At 41.8% G+C, this 20,458-nt stretch overlaps 1 pseudogene; it reads right to left on the bottom strand.

Annotated features, from left to right (window-relative positions):
- Positions 1–19,657: 19,657 nt before the first annotated feature.
- Positions 19,658–19,748, bottom strand: LOC115032513 (small nucleolar RNA SNORA40; annotated as a pseudogene).
- Between the last annotated feature and the right edge of the window lie 710 nt (positions 19,749–20,458).

The raw sequence follows: 20,458 nt of genomic DNA, 5'->3' as shown, positions 1-20,458 counted from the left end.
AGCCATAAGAGAGAAAACTGGCCTAAAGAGGAGGATGTGTGCATTCGAGGAGTGAGATGAGGGAAGGAAGCAGAAAATAGGACAGCGAGGAGGCACAGACAGGAAGGCAGACAGAGAAAAGTATCAAGGAAACTTGTTACAAGTATCAAGTGTAACCGATTAGGTAAGATGTGGACTAAAATGTGTGGTTCGGAATGTGGAAGAAGACTTGGAGAAAGTTGTTACATAGAGGTATAGGGTAACAACCGGATCCAAGTGGAAAGATACAATGTGTAAAAAGTTTTGTGGCTACTCACACTAAGGTTTGTAATCCCAGCTTTCAAGATGCAGGAGGATGGGATTTGAGGCAAAACTGGACCTATTTAATGAGCAACAGACCAGCCAGACCCAGTCGTAAAAAGTCAAAAGTAAAAAGCCCTTTTCTCACTGTTTATTGTGGGGGAAAAAAGTGGGGGAGCTGTCAGTAAGTTGTCGTGTGGAAGAGAATTTAAAAGAAAGAGGAAGGTTTTCACCAGTTAGTGGTAGTGCATACCTTTAATTCCAGAGGCAGAAACAGGCAGATCTCTGAGTCAAGGCCAGCCTGGTCTACAGAATGAGTTCCAGGACAGCCAGGGCTACACAGAGAAACCCTGCCTCAAACAAGAGGGAAGAAGGAAAGAAAGAGGAAAGGAAAAGAATGAATTTGAGGTAACTTGATCCTTCCAGGTGACTGGGCTGTACATTAGCAAGACCTTTGTCCTTTGTCAATAGCTTATCCAAGATAGAATGACTGTTACCAAGAAAACTGACATGCAGGCTGGGGAAATGCTCAGAGCCACCAAAGCTACACAGAAAACCTGGTTTAGGGGCAGAGGGGTTGTTTCTTGGGGTTTTTTTTTTTTTTTTTTTTTTTTTTTTTTGGTTGTTGAGAAAGGGTTTCTCTGTGTAGCCCTGGCTGTCCTGGAACTCACTCTGTAGACCAGGCTGGCCTGGAACTCAGAAATCCACCTGCCTCTGCCTCCCAAGTGCTGGGATTAAAGGTGTGCAGTAATGTTATAATGAAAGAGAATGTTCATGGCGATTACAGTAGGAGAGATCTTTGTCTCCAAAAAAAAAATCCGTATAGAGGATTTTTGTTGTTGTTGTTATTGTTTGGTTTGATTTTTTTTGCTTTTGTTTTTTGAGACAACAACCAGGTTGTGATCCACCTGCCTCAGCCTCCTGAGTTCTGGGATTCAGGTGCTACTGTGTGTGTGTGTGTGTGTGTGTGTGTGTGTGTGTATTACTGTCTTAAGAGGAACTGAAGGGATGGCTCAGCAGTTGAGAGACTGAATTCTAGAACACTTTGGACATCAGTTCTAGTTTCAGAGGATCTGGCACCCTCCTGGCCTCTAAGGGCCCCTGAGTATATGTACACATACAGACATGCACATAAATATTTTTAAATCTAAAAGTGATCTAGCTAGGTCTCTTCTGATCTCTAAAGGAATCAAAGCAAGTAGGGAGATCCCTGTGCATCCATGTTCATTTGTTGTAGCACTAGTCACAATATTTACGTTTTGGACTTCGCCTAATGCCCATCAACAGGTGAAGGGCTAACAGGAATGGGATTTTATTCCGTCAAAAAAAAAAAATGCAATCCTCTCGTTTGCAGGAAGATGAGTGGCACTGGAAAATATTGTGTTTTGTAAAAGTCAGATTCAAACAAATATTTGAATATAATATAGATTTGAGTATAAATACAGCCTGATCATAGAACTTTGGTGTACAAGAGAGGAGGAAGAGGGATGAGGAGAAAATGACTGTGAGCAAAGTATACAGTATGTCTTGGTAAAACTCATCTTTTTTCTTTTTCTTTTTTTTTGGTTTTTCGAGACAGGGTTTCTCTGTATAGCCCTGGCTGTCCTGGAACTCACTTTGTAGACCAGGCTGGCCTCGAACTCAGAAATCCGCCTGCCTCTGCCTCCCAAGTGCTGGGATTAAAGGCGTGCGCCACCTCCGCCGGGCCTTTTTTCTTTTTCAAATGTACTCAGAAACTCTGTAACCTTAACTGTCCTATAATCACTATGTAGAGCAGCCTGGCCTTGAACTAAAAAGATCAGCCTGCCTTTGCCTATACAGTGCTGGGATTAAAGCTGTGAGGCACCACAACCAGCAGAAACCCATTAGTTTATAATATGATGAACGTGGCTCACACACACTCCGGGGCCATAGTCACTCATGTATGCTTCTAGAACTAAGTGTCTCTATCCTTCTCTCCAACAGTTAGTGTACCAGTTTTCAAGAGGGTTTCTCCTCATTGACACTCTTCTGTCCTCATGGGGAAGACTTTGCCTACTCTAGTTGTTTCAGTTTTTTAAAATTATTTTTGCTTTATGTATATAGCAAATATAAAATGTTTGCCTGCATTTGTGTATGTGTGCCTGGAGCCTGCAGAGACAAGTGTCCCTGACACTGGAGTTGCATAAGGTCATAGTGCTACAGTAGTGAAATGACACATACCTTTAATCCAAGCACTCCAGAGGCAGAGGCAGGCTGAAGCCAGTCAGGGACACTGTGAGACCTTGTCTCAAGGATGCTAGGAGCTGTCAGTAACAAAGATACAAGGGCTTTAAAGATGACTGTGGGCAGAGGTACTTGCTGCCAAGCCTAATGACCTGAGATTGGTCACCTGAGACAACAGCTTCTGAAAATTGTCCTCTAATCTCCCTGTGTATGCCGTGGTACACACATACTCACACATATACATGTACATAGGCATACATCGAAATATAATGAAAAATCAGTAACATAGTGTTAGTGGCTTTTTAATAAGTGTTACAGTTTTCCTCTTACCCAGCTAGCTTCCAAATAACTGATACTGGACTATTATATTTATCAAGTTTTAATGGCACAACAAGTGAGTGGTATTTACTCTATTTTCATCCTCTAAGCTAATCTTGCTGCCTCCCAGCCAAAATCCCAGAAATACTTGTATTTTATGGCTTTCTCTGCTCAAGCTGTTTTCTCCTGCTTTCTCTTGGACTCTCTCCCTGCTCCACCCTCTGCCCTGGCTAGGAGGAAGTCCAGTGTGGAAAGAATCTCTTAAAAGAATCACCTGTCGAGCCGGGCGTGGTGGCGCACGCCTTTAATCCCAGCACTCGGGAGGCAGAGGCAGGCGGATTTCTGAGTTCGAGGCCAGCCTGGTCTACAAAGTGAGTTCCAGGACAGCCAGGGTTACACAGAGAAACCCTGTCTCAAAAAACCAAAAAAAAAAAAAAAAAAAAAAAAAAGAATCACCTGTCAATAAAAAAGCCAGTGGCCTATGAGCTGAGACAGAAAATAAAAGGTAGGACAATGGCAGGAAGAGAGAATATTCTAGAAAAATGGAGAATAAAAGGAGACACAGAGACATTAAAGACATTTGAGAGAGACACTGAGGAGACTGGAAGAAAAGCAAGCCAGGACTGAAGAGGTAACTAACCAAAGGGTAGACATAGAATAGTTTAAATGGATTAAATTAGTTACAAGCTAGTCAGGGCATGAGCCAAAGCCTGTGCTCAAGGCATTTATTAATATAAGTCTCGGGGCTGGTGAGATGGCTCAGTGGGTAAGAGCACCCGACTGTTCTTCCAAAGGTCCGGAGATCAAATCCCAGCAACCACATGGTGGCTCACAACCATCCTTAAAGAGATCTGACTCCCTCTTCTGGTGTGTCTGAAGACAGCTACAGTGTACTTACATATAATCAATAAATAAATCTTTTTAAAAAAAAAAAGTCTCTAGTCATCATCCTGGGAGCAGGGGCTAAGGGGACAACAGATTTTTTATTTTAATAGTCCAGTCCAAGCCGGGCGTGGTGGTGCACGCTTTACTCCCAGCACTCGGGACGCAGAGGCAGGCGGATTTCTGAGTTTGAGGACAGCCTGGTCTACAAAGTGAGTTCCAGGACAGCCAGAGCTATACAGAGAAGCCCTGTCTTGAAAAACTCAAAAAAAAAAAAAAAAAGGCCAGCCCTATCCTCTTCTCTGCTCAATCATTGGCTGATCAGCTTTTTTATTGACCAGTGAGGGAATAACTGGGGAGTAATAGTTAGGTTTACAACATTGAAACAAGATATTCTCAGAATAAGGATTGTAAGCAGATATGGGAGCACAGAAATCAGCGTTTGAATAATGCAGGTCTAACCTCAAACACTGCACAGGAGCATTATGCCGGCCACAGGAGAGGACAGAGGACAGAGCTCAGTTGCTGGAGCATTTCCCAGTGTGAGAAAAGAGACTGTGAAACAAACCAAAGAAAGTTTTAATTTTGTTTATTTGTAAGTTTTGAGACAAGGTCTTTCTATGTGTCCCTGGCTGCCTGGAACTCAATATGTGTACCAGGTTGACCCCAAATTCCAAAGAGTTCCGCCTGACTCTGGCTCTCTATTTCTGAGATTAAAGGGTATGTGTCACCTTGATACACCAAAAGAAAATTAGTATTAGATATAGTTGGCTTGAGTCAAAAATAAATGAAACAGAAGAAATAAAGGCACATTGTCTTGGGAGGTTGGGGAAAGAGAATCAGAAGTTAAAGTTTTTTTGTACATAGTTTGGGGCAAGCTAAGGTTCAAGACATACACCTTGTCTCAATAAAATAATTAGTGTACAGGTCCTGATGGAACAGGCCGCATCCCCCATACTCAAGAAGCTGAGATGGGAGAATCTCAAGGTCTGGGCAACTTGGTGAGGCCTACTCAGAAATTACAACAAGCAAGGCCTGGGGCTGGAGCACACAGCATTGGAGCAATGGCTCTTCATCAGGTTCAGTTCCCACACAGCTCAGTGAAAACAAAACAATGCTAACTAAAGACCTGAGCTAGGTTGCCAAGAAATGGAGCCATATGGTTTGTAGAGTTTCTCTTTATACCTTTTAAATTTTAATCTGGCCTGTGTTCCTCAAAAGTACTTTTCCCCCTTGAGACAGGGTCTCAGTATGTAACCCTGGATGGCCTTGAATTAACTATTTAAACCAGCCTGGCCTCCTGCCTGCCTTCAGCTGAGGGCTGGATTAAAGGTCTGTGATGGTCAAGCCCTGTCTTGTAGCTTAACATTTTATTTGTCTGGCCCTTTAGTGTTGGTTGCATCTTGGAATTCTGGGAACAGGAGGGCATAAAAAAATAACAAAAAAAGCCTGCAGAGACTGGCAGAAAGGGAGTGAGATTCAGGTGTGGGGCTGAGGAGGTTCCAGGAGACAAAAGAAGAGGGTCAGAGAGTAGGGTTAGAAAAGAAGACAGTTGATGATAGCTGAGACAGAGAAGATATTGTTAGGAGACAGAAGAACCCACAAAGTAGTAAATAAAGAAAAAGTAACAATAAAAGCTACAGTTGGTGACCAAAGTGGGGCAATTTGTAGGAAAAAGAAACATTAAGAGACAAGTGCCACCAATGTGGCAGGGCAGCATGGGAGGCTTGGTTTCAAGTACAGTAAAGCAGAAGCCGGGAAAAGGAGGAACGGATAGATGCTTTGTTTCAGAAGCCAACGGGGTTTGCTGGGGCTGTTTCTGGGACATGCTTCCTTCCCATGGTTTTTTGCAGCAGGCCCTAGTCATCATCTCCTCCTCCCCTCTCCCCATCCTCTTTTTATGTTGCTGCTGCTGTTTTTCCTCATTTCGGGATATTTTGTTTATAAAATACTAGCTGAGCAACTGGGGAAAAATTAAGGTGAAATTAAAGAAGCTCGGTATTTAAAAAAAAAAAAATAAGGAAAACAACAAATAGATTCATTCCCAGTGACTGAACCAGAGAGAGGAAGTTTCCCCCAGGTAGAAGGAAGGGAAAGAACTGTATCAAAAGGCAGTCAAGTCAAAAAGGAAAAGAAAGAAAAACAGGAGGATGGTCAGATAGAGTTAAACCCACAGCACTCAGTCACAAAATCAACAGCATTTCCAATAGTAGTTGGAATAATCTTTTTGTATACTTGTGTGTGGGGTCCGTCCTTTCCTGTCTAAGGCACCCTCTCATCGATTGATTTAATAAAGATCTGACTATGGCTGAGGCAGGAGAGGAAAGTGGGCAGAGAGGGGGGACAGGGAAAGAATCGGGTGGGAGGTTTTGCCAGCCAGGCGTGGAGGAAGGAACAGTTGTCCAGAATGAAGTAGACATAATGAGCCACATGGCAAAGGTGGGTTAGTACAACCTAATTGGGAACAAGACTAAGCTATAAGGCCTAAGTTTTCATAAATAAAAATAATTCTCTGTGTCATTATTGGAAGCTGGTGGTGGTTCAAGACAGTCTGGTGCATCGAATGTGGGGCTAGAAATCCAAGCTTAGGGCCTGAGAAGAGTTCTGGAGGGAAGGTGGGGAAGAAGCAGTTTCCTAAGAGGGGAGGGCCACTAAGTCACTAGTAGAAGCCTGTGAGCAGGAGGTAAAGAAGTGGGGAACCAGAGCCTCCGTGCAAGACCTCTCAGGTAAGCAACTGCGCAGAGCTGGGTCAGAGCATCCAGAGCTGGCCAGTGCCTGCTGGTGAACCACAGAACAGCACCTCTGTGACCCTGAGGTGGGGGAGGTAGGTGTGGCTCCCAACTGTTGTCCAGGAAAACTGGCAAGGGAAGCCTGCTAGACCAAGCAGAGCCAGGCAGAACCAGGTGACAAAAGGGCAGATGGGACATTTCACAGATCCACAGTGGGACTGAAAAGCCCCTACTTTCTGAACAATTAATGTATAAGTCTGAAAATCATGAAGTGACGTCTATGAAGGAAGAAGAGAGTTACAGAGATTTTAAAAAATGTATGTTCTGTTTTAAAAAATGACTACCATGACAAGACACTTGGATTCCATTTTATTTTATTTTGATCATCATCATACAAATACTTACCTTCAGCCGGGTGTGGTGGCGCACTCCTTTAATCCCAGCACTCGGGAGGCAGAGGCAGGCGGATTTCTGAGTTCGAGGCCAGCCTGGTCTACAGAGTGAGTTCCAGGACAGCCAGGGCTATACAGAGAAACCCTGTCTCGAAAAAAAAAAAAAAAAAAACAAACCAAAAAACAAAAAACAAATACTTACCTTTTTAGTAATGATTGCAATTTTATATATTCTTTATATGTTTATATATTGTTTTAAGAAAGATCATATTAAATAAGGAGACTGAAAAATTGAGCACTAGGGATAGAACAGATTAGACAATCCTTTGGATCAGAATAAAAAAAATTGTCAGGAATCCAATCTAAAACCTGTGGTGCCACCTTGTGATGAGACTGCAGAATGGCAGCTCATAGAGATGCAATATTCTACATTAAGACTACAGAGTATGTTTAGTGCCATATTAGAGCAATGTCATACAATAAGTTATGTCTCATTTTGTGAGTTTGAAGTTTTAAAGTATGTACATGTGGTAACACAGCATACAGTTGGTTTGTATTCAGGACTTCAAGGGGCTTTCCTAAATTGTGAAAAGGATTATTCCAAAACTGCACATTTATTAGAGATAATAGCTATCTTGGGGATGCCTTAGTAGATTGAAACTAATGATACTCCATGTGTATCCAGTAGAATAAAACAATTTTTTAGACATTATGGCATAAAACATGTTACAGATATAACTTACAATCATGCAGGTCAAGTGATTGTAAAAAGATATAACTACACTTTAAAGGAAATGCTCATAGAACAGAAGAGGTAAAACTTTTAAATGCCAATCAGGTAGCACAGCTGCAGGGGGGGGAAAAAAACCTGGATTTTAGAAAGTACTGCTGAGTTATCAGGCTATGAATGTCGTAATCTCCGAATGGAGGTCAGGAAATGTATTGCACTGGGGAGAGGTTATGTCTGTGTTTCATGTGTATGAGATGAAATGCTGTGGATTCCTTCAAAGTTAATAAAGATTAAATTTGACCAGGGAAGACCTCCTGAAAATCTTGGCTGCAGACATGAAGAACCAAGCCAAGCACAACAACAAAACATGTGAGATGTATGCGGATCCCTCTACATAGGGACAGCTCTGAGACGGGCTGAGATAGGAATGCCTTTTGTTGTTGTTATCTTTTTTTTTTTAATTTTTTTATTAGGTATTTTCTTCATTTACATTTCCAATGCTATGCCAAAAGTCCCCCATCCCCCCCCCCCAGGAATGCCTTTTTGTAGCCAATAATCTTGTTGGGTACCTGTTAGTGTCCTGATTTTATATACTGTGTAAAGATAGGGCTCTGTATTCCTTGCATACCTAAAGCACCTTCTGATTGGTTAAAATAAAAACCATGTGACTTTAAAAGTAAGTGTCGCAGTTTTTATCTTAACCCAGTTAGCCTCCAAATATTGAGACTGGCATTATATTTAACAAACTTTAAGAACACAACTGAGCAGTATTAATCTATTTTAAACTTCTATGTTAATCTGGCTACCTCCTAGCCAAAATCCCTGAGATGTTGGGGGAAATATTAAAAAAGACTAATAATAACCTGTGCTATGCTGGGCACTGGCAGGCCACATGGCACCAGTGGGGTGTTCTCATCTTGGCAGATTCTCTGGCCCGGAGCTCCTGAAATATCTCCACCCAGTTCAGTAAGTTCCCACTAGCTGGTCACTACCATGCCAGCCCATGCTTCAAAACCCCCACAGCCTTTGTGGTGCACATCGGGCAAACTCACACTTTGCTGCCTTACCTTTCTCTCTTGAACCCAGTCAAACCAGTGTGAAGGAAAATGCCACACAAACTTAGTTCAGAATCAATGGTAACTCAATAGCTGGGCGCAACAACTAGAATCCTAACCTTTTAAGCCTTATTAAATCTAAGTCCTCTGGTATAAGCCAGGAGACACTAGTAGCTACATCTTGCCCTCTCGCTATCCCCATCCAAAAAGCCCTAACTCCCTCCTGTTCCTCTCTTCCTTTGTCCAACCGGAAAGTCCTGCCTGCTCGGCCAGTGATTGGTCCCTTTATTCATTGGTGAAAGGTTCACAAGAAGTCACCTGAGTGTAGTACTCATTCCTGGAACAACCCTTCCTGGGAATTAGGAATTAACATCAAAATACAGGCATCAACCACCAAGGCCATCCACAACACTGAGATACCTGCATTTTATGGCTTTCTCTGCTGGTCTCTCCTGGACTCTCCCATGACTTCCCCATTTCCTTTCCCTTCTCCCTCACCTGGAAGGAAGGAAATCCAGCTCTATTATCTCCCCTGCTCAGTCATTGCCTGATCAGCTAGCTTTATTGACCAATAAGGGAATAATTGAGAGTAATGTTTACAAAACAATGAGACAGGAGATTCTTAGAATAAGGATGGCAACCAGATAGGGGGACAGAGAAATCAGCATTTTAATAATGCAAAGATGATCTTTACATAGTACACAATATATGCCTACGCAATATATAGACCTGTAGCACAAGGCAGAATGATAAGGTCAGCCTTTTGGACAGAGAAAGGAACTCTGGAAAAGGGATTGACATGTGAAATTTGCCATCAAGATGAGGAAAAGATCGAATGTAATGAAACTGAGGAGAGGTAACCAGCCACATGGAAAACCTTAGATTAGTATGAATGAGATAAGTGAGTTATGAGTTAGTTGGGAACAAGCCTAGCTTAAGACCTCGACATTCATTAATAAATAAAAAGGACTCCAAGGACTCCGTGTCATTATTTGGGAGCAAGCATGGACATAAAAAGGCCCATTGTAAATTAATTATCTCTATCCTTGTCTGTGGCCTCCCTTCCCCCAGCCTGGAACTTGCTTGCTCAAGGGTGGAGCTAACTGCTCATTCGTCCTGCCACGCCTACTGCTGGAACCTGCCTTTGCTGCCTGGAGGCACACACGTGTTCGTCCTGCTACTGGACCCTGAGTTACTTGGCGGGATATTGGGTTCCCTCCCCCTTCCTTTATAACTGAGTGTCTGGAAATAGTAAAATTGAGCCTTGATCAGAATGTTTGTTGTCTTGGCTCCATTGTTTCTTCCGCCCCGTCTAGATTCCTCTCTTTTCAGTTCGAACTGCCATTCTCAGTTGAACCGTTCGTGTTGTGGACTGCGGGCAGGCCGCAACACTTGTCTAGCTGCCAAATGATTGAGACTGAGACTATGATTTACTTGTTTAGCTTTGCACAATTACTGGGTGTCTTAGGGTTTTACTGCTGTGAACAGATACCATGACCAGAGCAACTCTTAAAAAGAACTTTTAATTGGGACTGGCTTATAGGTTCAGTAAGTTACCATCAAGGCAGGAACATGGCAGCATCTAGGCAGGCATGGTTCAGGAAAAGCTGAGAGTTCCTCATCTGGAGGCTGTTAGCAGAACACTGACTCCAGGCAGCTAGAATGAGAAACTTATAACCCACACCAGCAGTGACACACTTTCTAGTCCTGCCATTCCCTGGCCAGTCATACACAATCCATCACACTGGGGATTGCCCCTACACTATATTCCTTTCCATAGACTGTCTACTTCCCAACTTAGTGACCCAAAACTTGCTGTTTCAGCCTGGGGCATTTTACTAATGCACGTGCTCCCTGTCCAGCACATCTAATAGCGATCTGTTTTCTCCATCTTCTTCCTTGTTTACCGCCTTCACTCTCCTCCACTCATGGTCCCTACCTTCAACTCCCAGCCCAGTAAATGAAACACCACCTATTTCTATTTTGCCACTTTATTTTAACCAATATTTTTTTTAAAGATTTATTTATTTATTATTATCTGTAAGTACACTGTAGCTGTCTTCAGACACTCCAGAAGAGAGAGTCAGATCTCGTTATGGATGGTTGTGAGCCACCATGTGGTTGCTGGGATTTGAACTCTGGACCTAAGCCGGGCGTGGTGGCGCACGCCTTTAGTCCCAGCACTCGGGAGGCAGAGGCAGGTGGATTTCTGAGTTCGAGGCCAGCCTGGTCTACAAAGTGAGTGCCAGGACAGCCAGGGCTACACAGAGAAACCCTGTCTCGAAAAACCAAAAAAAAAAAAAAAAAACCCAAAAAAAAAAAAAACAAAACTGGACCTTCGGAAGAGCAGTCGGGTGCTCTTACCCACTGAGCCATCTCACCAGCCCTTAACCAATATTTTTAAGTAGTATCACTTGTTGTATATAAGGTTCTGCTTGTCAGGGGCAATCAGATCTTGGGGGCCATTATCTAGCATTTGAATACATAGCAGTTCTAGACCAACGCCCAACAGTTCACCATTACATTTACTGCCCAATATTTGGCACAGAGTCCAAACTTTAAAAATTCAGGTATTAGAAGTCCAAGGTGGAAGGCAGGAAAAATGTTTCCCTAACAACTACAGTTTCTTTTTTCTTTCTTTTTTTTTTTTTAATTTTTATTTTTTGGTTTTTTGAGACAGGGTTTCTCTGTATAGCCCTGGCTGTTCTGGAACTCATTTTGTAGACCAGGCTGCTGGCCTCAAACTCAGAAATCCGCCTGCCTCTGCCTTCCAAGTGCTGAGATTAAAGGCATGCACCACCACGCCCAACAGCAACCACAGTTTCTTATGAAGACCTGGTGCTCACAGCTCCTTTAAGAGACTACCCTGTGGTATAGCCTGGCAGCCTGGCACAGTGAGTGGGGAGCACTGCCCGCCCAAGGAATGCCTTGAGTCCAGAAACTTCTCAGAGCTGCCAGCCAATGTGAGCGGGCTGAATGCAGCAAGTGCAACCATGGAGCCAGGTGGAGTACAAGGCTGGCAGTGACCGAAGCTGCCACCAACTGCCATGCTTGAGTCAGAGGATGGGGCTGCATGGTGCTCACTGCTGCTGAGCAACAGTGCAGGAAGCTGAGATCCAGAAGTCCCAAGCACAGGCAGCCTCTGGTGTGGAACAGCAATTCCAAAATGTAAGAGTTTGTATAAGCTTACATACAGAGATAAATATTAAGTTTGGAAATGGAAGAGAAATAAAATAGAATCTAGAAAGGTAGGAGAAAAAAATAAGTTAAAATGTTCTATAAATGAGCATAATAAAATCTCTGTAAAAGAGAGAGAGGTTAGGGCTGGAGAGATGGCTCAGCGGTTAAGAGCACTGACTCTTCCAAAGGTCCTGAGTTCAAATCCCAGCAACCATGTGGTGGCTCACAACCATCCTTAATGAGATCTGACACTGTCTTCTGGTGTATCTGAAGAAAACTACAGTGTACTTACATATAATAATAAATAAGAAGAGCAAGATTAAAAAGGAATATTTTCCATGTTTAAAAAAAAAAAAAAAACAGGGCTGGAGAGATTGATTGGTCAGTGGTTAAGAGCACTGACTGCTCTTCCAGAGGTCCTGAGTTCAATTCCCAGCAACTGCATGGTGGCTCACAACCAACTGTAATGGAATCCAATGCCCTCTTCTGGTGTGTCTGAAGACAGCTTCAGTATACTCATATACATCAAATCAATACATTTTTTTTAAAGATTTATTTATTTATTTACTATATGTAAGTACACTGTAGCTGTCCTCAGACACTCCAGAAGAGGGAGTCAGATCTTGTTACAGATGGTTGTGAGCCACCATGTGGTTGCTGGGATTTGAACTCCTGACCTTCGGAAGAGCAGTCGGGTGCTCTTACCCACTGAGCCATCTCACCAGCCCAAATCAATACATTTTTAATAAGGAAAACTAGAAGAGGGTACTTGGACACTGTATAATTTTGTTACAATTATCAGCATTCAAATAATTATATTTTCAGTAATGATTACAATTTTTTTATCCTTTTTAAAGAGAGATCAGGATATAATAGACTTGGAGAAGGAATAGACTGGAAAAATAAATGTTAATGTGGAGACAATAGAAAAGTGATCGGAGGGGCTGGAGTGATGGCTCAGTGGTGAAGAGCACCAACTGCTCTCCCAGAGGTCCTGAGTTCAATTCCCAGCAACCACATGGTGGCTCACAACTATCTGTAATGGGATCTGATGCCTTCTTCTGGTGTGTCTGAAGAAAGCTACAGTGTACTCATATAAATAAAATAAATGAATCTTAAAAAAAAAAAGAAAAGAAAAGTGATCAGAGAACCCTTTGGTTCAAAATAAAAGCTCTCCAAGTCAATCTAAAGCCTACGGCACTATCTTGTGACAAGACTGCAGAATGGCAGCCTATTCAAACGCTAGACAAAGAGGCTGCAGCTATAAACCTACTTAATAGACGAGATATTATATTAATGTTATCAAGCTTCAGTCTAAATGAAGGTCTATATGCTAAATTAAGAGTATAAATTATATTTGATACCACCTTAGAACAATGTCATATGAAAGCTTATATGTTTAAATTTTGTAATTGGAAATTTAAAACGTGTACACACATTGATACATCATACTATTGATACATATTCAGAATTCCAATGGACTTTTGCCTTGAATTCTGAAAAGGATGACTCTGAGACTGCACATTTAAATTTTCAAAGGTAATATACATTGCTGTATTAACATGTGTATGAAATGCAGTGTGCACAGATCAGCTAAAGGAGATTCTCTGCTCTTTGAGCAGATAAAGCGTCTGTCTTTTTTTTTTTTTTTTTTTTACAAGTTGGTTTGGACTGTAGAGCCAAACTAATATAAATGATTATTCATGCCATTTGAAAGAATGACATTGATAAGTCCTGAGGAATCTGTAGCCAACAAGATTTACTGGCTATGCTTAGCTGAAGTCCTGGCTGGAGACATTTTCAGATCTCCCTAGAGCTGTTCCCTAGAGGGATTCGTGCAGGCATAAATTTTTTTGCAGCCTATTAAATGTTCAACCTCTCCTCTTGCCCACCACCCACCAACTGCAATAGAAGAGAAAAGTTATTAGGATATGGGGGAACTGGACGTGTTTAGCAATAGTTTTTTGGGGACGAGCTCCATCTTTTTCAGCAATTCAGTCCTGTAGCAAACACCAACTATGACTCAGCAGCTGCAGTGCTGTCCTCTTGGAAGGCAGACACCACGCATGAACCAGCAGCTGTAGATCAATCCTGAAGAAATTGCAAGGCTCACCAACCAGCCTGAGGCCTTAGCAGCAGCAAGCTGCCTCAGGAACCACATTAGCAGGGTTTTGTTTTGTTTTGTTTTAAAGACTTATTTATTAATTATATGTAAGTACACTGTAGCTGTCTTTATACACTCCAGAAGAGGGCACCAGATCTCGTTACTGATGGTTGTGAGCCACCACGTGGTTGTTGGGATTTGAACTCAGGACCTTCAGAAGAGCAATCAGTGCTCTTAACCACTGAGCCATCTCTCCAGCCCCCAATCCCCACATTAGCAGTTCTTTGGTGAGTCTCTCTCAATGGTGGCATTACCACAAATGGAGCTCAACAATGTTCTCTAAGGCAAACCAATACATGCCTGTTGTTAGTGAAGAATAGTTAAGTGGAGCAAACCAAACCGATGCCCGTCTCCCACTGTCTGTGGGGTCACATTTATACCCCTTCATCAAATGTCCTTTCACTTGTCTATTATAGCAAAATATCCTCTCACCTGTGTGCCCCAGCACAACATCATTTGACATAACTGACTTTCCAAAGAAACTAGAAGTTTCCACTTTAGGTCAGCATTCATGTTACTTCTTGTTGTTCTTGGATTCTTCCTTCATATCTGTAGCCAGGATTTTCAGAGGTCTCCCCCTAGTCAAATCTAATTTTGATGGGATGCATTTCTTTTTTTTCTCCTGTTGAAACAAAGACAAAACCTCTTCCCCAATGCAACATATTTCCTTCCCGCTATTCTGAAGTTAAGGTATATATAGGCTGATTTAATTCATCAATACTTTCTAAAATTCAGTGTTTTTCAGCAACTGTGATATCTGTCTTAGTGACATTTAAACATTTAAAGTCAATAAAATTTTATTTAACCTATCACTGGGAGATCCCATACCCCCTTCTGTTCTATGACTATTTCCTTTAAAGTTCTGTTAGATCTCTTTACAATTGCTTTACCTGTAGGACTGTAAGTTATATCTGTAACATACTTTATGTCATAATGTCTAAAATATTGTTGTATTCTAATGGACTCATGTCGAAGCATTATCCACTTCAGTCTGTAAAGGCATTTCCAAGATAACCATCACCTCTAATAAACGTACAGTCTCAGAATCAGTCTTTTCAGAACTCAAGGCAAAAACCTATCAAAATCTTGAATATCAATTGTATCATATAGTAACACGGGTACATATTTAAAAATTTCAAACTCTACAAAATGAAACATATGCTATTGTATGACATTGTGCTAAGGTGACTTCATTAGGCAGAATCCACATTTTTTTAAAACTCAGTATATTGTATCTCTTGGTTAACATTCCAATTCTTCGGGCCTTTGTGGATTTTTCTCATCTGGAACTACCCCCATCCTCTCCCGCCTTTTTTTTTTTTCCTGTCATTGTGGGTTCCTATTTCGATTCTTCCAAGATACTTTATTCTGATTTAAAGAATCCTCTACTTTCTTTTTTATTACCTCAATTCTAGCATTCAATTTTCAGTCTTCTCTTTTGCCAAGTCTGTTTTATTTTGATCTATCTCAAAGAGGATGTATAAAATTGCAGTCATTCCTGTACTGTAGCCACCAGCGGCCACAGGTTCCTGGGTTCTTGAAAGGAAAGCTGGGGATGGATGGGAAGGACGGTGAGAGAAATAATGAGCCAAGACAAAGTTCTCTGATCAAGGCTCAACTTTAATTCTGGGTCTGATTTTTAAAGGAGGGGAACACATCCCCCACTATGCCAGGATCTCATCAGGAAAACAAGCTCAGCTGCTCAGCAGGTAGCTTCTTGCAGGAAGCTGCAGATGTGGCACACAATAGACTTTACCTAGGTCAGAAGACTCCACCCTAGATGAGCAAGGATTGTGGCAGAAACAGGTCTGACTCAGCCCACTCAAGGCTGAGGGAGGGCACACTGCACACATAATTATTTTTAGGTTGACAGTCAAAACAAAATTATGTGGCATCCATGTGCCCTCTTCTGTTGTGTTTCTTCATTTTTTTTACCATGGAAAGTTTTAGGTTTTATTTTTGTTTTGGTTTGGGTTTTTTTTTTTTTTTTTTTTTGGTTTTTCGAGACAGGGTTTCTCTGTGTAGCCCTGGCTGTCCTGGAACTCACTCTGTAGACCAGGTTGGCCTTGAACTCAGAAATCTGCCTGCCTCTGCCTCCCGAGTGCTGGGATAAAAGGTGTGCGCCACCACGCCCAGCCTAAATTCAGTATTTCTATGTTCAGTTTTGTTTGTTTGTTTTAGCACCTAGGCATCTTTAAAAACATTTCTATTTTATCTTTTTTCTTTAGAGACTTTCATTTTCTTTCTTCTTCCTTTGAAGACTTTTTTTTTTATGTGCATTTATCTATTTCTCTCTTACCGCTTTCTAAACTTAATACTTCTGTATTTGATTTTTTTCTAAACTTTTTCCTCTGGGGAATCCTTTTTAATATTATTTAACTCTTTGTTTACTTTTATTTTATTAATTTCAAACTATATCAGCCTGTGATGTTTTATACCCAGACTCTTTCTTATGATTTAATCACAAATGTGAACATTTTTTACCTGAGCAGAAGTTCGGCTCAGATTTTTTTCTGCATGTTCTCTGTGTGCGTGCCTAGCTTGTGCTTCCTGTGACCCTGTCCTTTCACTCACAGGGAAGAGGCAGTCTAGCCCGGCATCTAAGTCTGATCTGTGTTCCCCTGGTTTTCCAGGACCCACCTGACACCCTGGGCTGGGCTGCTGTTTTCCAGCTCACGCCAAATCTTTCCTACTGTTGCATAGTCTTTTATTGCAGCTGTGGCTAGCCGCATATTGGGGGTCACAGTGGGGTGGGGTATAGGGAATAGTGGGGAAGTTTGCCCCATATTGGGGGGGCATCAAATATAAAATTAATTCTGGGGCTGGTGAGATGGCTCAGTGGGTAAGAGCACCCGACTGCTCTTCCGAAGGTTCGGAGTTCAAATCCCAGCAACCACATGGTGGCTCACAACCATCCATAAGGAGATCTGACTCCCTCTTCTGGAGTGTCTGAAGACAGCTACAGTGTACTTACATATAATAAATAAATAAATCTAAAAAAAAATTAAATAAATAAAATTAATTCTGGATTTTCTATGCCCACTCTAGCTCCCAAATAGATACAAGACTTTATATTTATCAAAAGGCTTCTTGCACTAGAGCTGGGCAGCTAACTATCTATTCTAATCCATCTATGGCTGCCTACCCAGCCACATGTCTCGTTACTTGCCATCTTAGTCTTCCCTGGCTACTGCTGCTCCATTAATATATCCTCATGGCAGCTCCTCTGGTGACCTGCTCATGCTGCATGCTCACTGTGAATCTTCTCCTTTCACTGGGATCAGAAGTCCCGCCTCCTCCTTTCCTGCCCAGCTATTGGCTGAGCATCTCTCTATTAACCAATCAGAGATGAGTGAAAACAATTTTCCCGCACAGCATCGAGACAGGAGATGCTTGACAATACCAATGTCCAGACGAAAACCAGATCTCTGGGCACAGTAATCGGCATCTGAATGCACGGTGCACAGAACCATCCCCCCAGCATATCAACAGCAAAGCTGCTCTTTGGGTTGGGGGGGGGGGGTTAGGGTCTGGCGCTGCTACATATTCATATGCTAAATTTTGTACCCCAAGATCTGGTTGCCCCTGAGGAGGAGATCTTCACATATACCAAGTGATGCTATGTAAACCCTGCTCCCCAATTTAAAGTTAACTGATTAATAAAAGGTAAGAGCCTGTAATTGGGCAATAGGGAGAGAAAGACAGGACTTGAGGATTGAGTGAAGGGGTCTCTGACCAGATGAGAAGGAGAAAGGAGATGGAGGGAAGAGAAGGCTGTCATGAGAGGAGATAGATCATGAGCAGGTGGCCAGGAGGAACAACAAGTAACAAGGGTCATATGGCTGGGATATAAGTTAGAACAGCCCCAAAACCTGCCCAATCTAGGCTTACAGCTTGTAAATAAAATACCAGGACTGGGTGTCTCCTATGCGAGATAGCAAGAATTTATAATTCATTTCATACTGCTCCAGTAAAAAGAACAGAAGGGTTTGAAAGAACTGGAAAACGTGTTGTTATGTATCAGAGGCCAAAATTAAAGTTGCAAGTGAATGACATTGAAATAGGTTTGGTGGCTACAGGAGCTGATGTAACTATTTCACAGTAACCTTGGCGTTCAGAATGGCCACTTTAAATGGGTTATACAAAATGAATGAAAGAAAAAGTAGTACAATTTATGCGTCTGGCTCTTTAAAGGACACGATGTCCTTTAATGCCTGTTGCCTCTAGGAATTCTGGGAACAGGAAGGAATATAAAAAGACCTCAGAAGCTGGCAAAGAGGGAGTGCCACAAGAGTAGGACTGGGGAGGTTCCAGGAAACACAAGAGTAGGATCAGAAAGTAGAGTTAGAAAAGAAGACAATTGGCGAACAGTTTAGCCTGGAAAAGCTGTCCTGAGCCAGAGAAGATATTGTTAGGAGAAGAACCCACAAACAAAGTAGTAAAAAGAGAAAAAAATAAAACAGAAAATTGGAACAACCTAAAAGCAATTTTTGTTTTAAGTCCATAAATTTTTATTTAAAGAATTTCACATGTGATTTCTTTGTGGTCTATAAAGATCACTCATGTCACATATAAGATTTCTGGAAATAAACTGGGGTAATCTCAGCACTTGGGAGGCAGAGGCAGGCAGATCTCTGAGTTGGAGACCAGTCTGATCTAAAGAGAAAGTTCTCGAACAGCTAGGGCTACACAGGGAAACCCAGACTCAAAAAACAAAAGCAAACAGAAGGATTCCTGAAAATAACCCTTTCTCAAAGAAAGATACTTAATTCGGTTATCTTTAAATATTATTTATTATTATTTATATGAGTAGACTGTAGCTGTCCTCAAACACACACCAGAAGAGGGCATCAGATCCCATTACAAATGGTTCTGAACCACCATGTGGTTGCTGGGAATTGAGCTCAGGACCTCTGAAGAGCAGTCAGTGCAATTAATCACTGAGCCATCTCTCCAGCCCTAATTTAATTGTCTTATGGACCCTTTATTATTTTATCTCTCTTTGCAATAAAGACATAATTATGACAACTTTTGAATCTCCCCACTGAAAAATCTCTTGCTCTTTTTTTTCAATTTACTCTAGGAATCATTTTAAACTAAATCTTCCTCTTGATTTTTTTTTTTTTTTTATATACTCCACATTTCTTTTTTTTTTTTTTTTTTTTTGGTTTTTCGAGACAGGGTTTCTCTGTTATAGCCCTGGCTGTCCTGGAACTCACTTTGTAGACCAGGCTGGCCTCGAACTCAGAAATCCACCTGCCTCTACCTCCCAAGTGCTGGGATTAAAGGCGTGCGCCACCACACCCGGCTATACTCCACATCTCTTAAGAGTTCAGTTCATGGGGACTGGAGAGATGGCTCAGTGGTTAAGAGCACTGACTGCTCTTCTGAAGCTCTTGAGTTCAAATCCCAGGAACCACATGGTGGCTTACAACCATCTTTAATGAGATCTGACTCCCTCTTCTGGTGTGTCTGAAGACAGCTACCGTGTACTTACATATAATAAATAAATAAATAAATAAATAAATAAATAAATAAATCTTTTTTTTTAAAGAGTTCCGTTCATATTCTCTCCTAGTTCACTCAGAATACTTATCTGTAGGTAGGATATGCCAGGAATGTATACACTGAAGCAAACGTCCACTGACAGGCATCTTCAACTATGACCTCGTTTTCAAGACAAGCATCAGCAATCCATCATCCCACTGAGCTGTCTTGTATGCCATAATTTTTCTTGAATGTATCAAAACTCACACTGAGCAATGAGTTCTGAGTTGCAAAACAGAATTTATTTTTGTACCTGTGTAGCATACTTTATTCTTAACTTCTTGCCAGTTTGTGTGGGTTCTTTGTGGGTTATTTTCCTAACTGTCTTCTAAAAATATCTTCTCTGGCTCAGCTCAGTTTCTCATGGCTTAATGGACACCAACTGTCTTCTCACTGCTAGCTTAATTCACTTTCAACTGTTTTGTTTTCTCAATCTCTTTTCTTCTCTAGCCCTATACAACCCTCCTTCTTCCTGCAACAACGGTCTTCCTTAACCTTACTCTCTGACCCTACCCTTACACCAACTAGACCCTACTAAATCCAAATACCCTCTCAGCCTCTGCTGGCTTTTAAATAACCTCTCCTGTTCCCAGAAGTACAGAGGGAACAGGCACTGAAGGTCATAGAGTCAAGCAGTTCTGATAGCTAAGCATTCCCAAAGAGTCTGTGGGCTAGCCACGGGGATCCTTTCAAGAGACAGGCACACAAATCCCACCATACACCTGTCTTCTCTGCTTTTGTCCCCCGGTTGAACAAAAATGTAAGTGAAATCAAAGTAAATAGTTTTAGCAGAGTAGTGGTGACACGTGCCTTTAAACCCAGCACTCAAAAGGCAGAGGCTCATGAATCCTTGTGAGTTTGAGCATAGCCTGGTCTGCACAAAGTTCCAGAATAGCCAGGGGTACACAGAGAAACTCTGTCTTTTTGTTTTGTTTTTCAAGACAGGGTTTCTCTGTGTAGTCCTGGCTGTCCTGGTA

The sequence above is a fragment of the Mus caroli genome, unplaced genomic scaffold (assembly GCF_978045245.1).
Source record: "Mus caroli unplaced genomic scaffold, Mus_caroli_1 scaffold_1, whole genome shotgun sequence".
NCBI lineage: Eukaryota > Metazoa > Chordata > Mammalia > Rodentia > Muridae > Mus > Mus caroli.
This window is presented reverse-complemented; position numbering and strand designations above follow the sequence as displayed.